Genomic DNA, 1,914 nt, shown 5'->3' with positions numbered 1-1,914 from the left:
TGCACAGCTACATTATTGGTCGTACTGGCTACGTATGTACACGGTAGTCACGATACATATGTACACGGTTTTTCGCTTATCTCATGGTACCTACGTATACGAGCTTGATACTTATCTTAACAATTTTAAGTTAGGCTCATCGTACATATACCCAAGGTTTTGTATTCACGTCAATGTACACCTATGTACTATGAAGCTCTTCGTCCCCCTATGTAATACGAAAACCAACACCATATTTGTGGTCCAGCTAAAGCCGTTTATGAGATAACCAAAGTATTTCGTGCACTCGTACACATAACTCGTCTATTTTTCAACCACTACACATGTACACGTCAGGTCCTCCTGATGTGGACCTAGCACCTGTCAACGATTTTCGTGTACATGCAAACGATAACTACCACATATCGGTTGCCGCGTGCTGTGCAAAGACTAACCAAACACATATCACGTTTGGTCAATATCCGTTTCATTCAAACACATATCAGAAATCAAACATACGTTTAACTGCCAAAATAGGTCCGCACGCCTAAACAGTTACAATCCAACAAAAAAAGGTTGTTCGAGATACACCCCCTAACGCAAATACAAGGGTACAACCACCCCTCTGTAGATATCCATGGCATAATGCTTCCGGAATATGTCCACAAGATCATCTGTCAGCCCCGCCATCGTTGGTTTGCGGTCACCAGTTGCATGCATCTCCAAGAACTTAACAGCCACAGGACCACAATCACCGCTGCGCCGGTTTACATACAAACCAGTAACCCGTTCAACTCGGAACGGAACCTGCGCACGCTCCCCCACCGCTTCAGCAGGACACACCTTCTTAGCTACGTAAGGTAGCATTGTCGACACAGGCTCCAACAACTCCTCTACCTGCTCGATCGTCTTTCCTAGCGGATTAGGATCAAACACATATATTGCCCAATCACTTAGACTGATACACAGCCCCACCCAGTGCGTACCTCCCCAAATCATCGGCGTGTACAGCCGATCAACTTCCATACCCCATCTTTGCCTAGGCCTCGTCAGGTAATTAGTGATTTTCGCATCCCCTGCTACTCCGGTTTTACGCCTAGCCGCCTTAAACGACCTACCTTTCCCTTGCATGTGAGCAGTGAACCATGGTGCAACGAACATACCCCTTTCCAAGTGTACACCGAGCCCATAACGCCTCTCGCTGTATTCCATCAACACTTCCATATGCTGTGCAACAAAAAAATAAACTAGGTAGTTCAGGGTCACAATTAACACTACCACTGCCATAGACTGTGTACTTAGTTGCATTAAACACAAATTCTAACGTAAGCAGGCCACAAATATACCGTGCTATTGACCCAAACGCCGGGTGTAGCTAGTTGGAGGAAAAACTCATTGTCAAGATCACGCCCCCCAGCATCCAAATGCATACTGCAAAACAAAATAATAATTAACACGCAAATGTATATAGAGTATGTATTTAACAGTCCAACAACTTGACAAATATCGTACGCTTTCGGAATGGCCTGCAAAACCCTCTAAAAAAATGGATAATCTACGTCTTCGATCAACGGCACCATCTCCTGCAACGCAAGAGGTGACTTGGCCAGAAGCAAGGCTGCCAGTTCCTCCTCGTCCGCCACTGGTACATGCTTAGGAGCCAATTCAGTTGGTGAATCACTCAAAACAACAGTCCTGCATCCTTCTTTAGCCTCAGCAGCGTCCTCATCTGTCAGATCGTCACCTGAACCAATCTCATCCTCTCTAACCTGCAGATAGTACCACTACGAAATCAGGTTGAGTTTTCTGTGACCAGAACAAGGAAAAACATTACCACTATGTTAGATGGGCCGGCGCTATTGGGCATGACTGCCTGTTCCTGATCAGATTTCGTGTCCACGTCTATCTTTTCCTGCAAGGCCGTTGTGTACATTT

Source organism: Brassica oleracea, chromosome C6, assembly GCF_000695525.1.
Source record: "Brassica oleracea var. oleracea cultivar TO1000 chromosome C6, BOL, whole genome shotgun sequence".
Classification (NCBI taxonomy): Eukaryota; Viridiplantae; Streptophyta; class Magnoliopsida; order Brassicales; family Brassicaceae; genus Brassica; species Brassica oleracea.
This window is presented reverse-complemented; position numbering follows the sequence as displayed.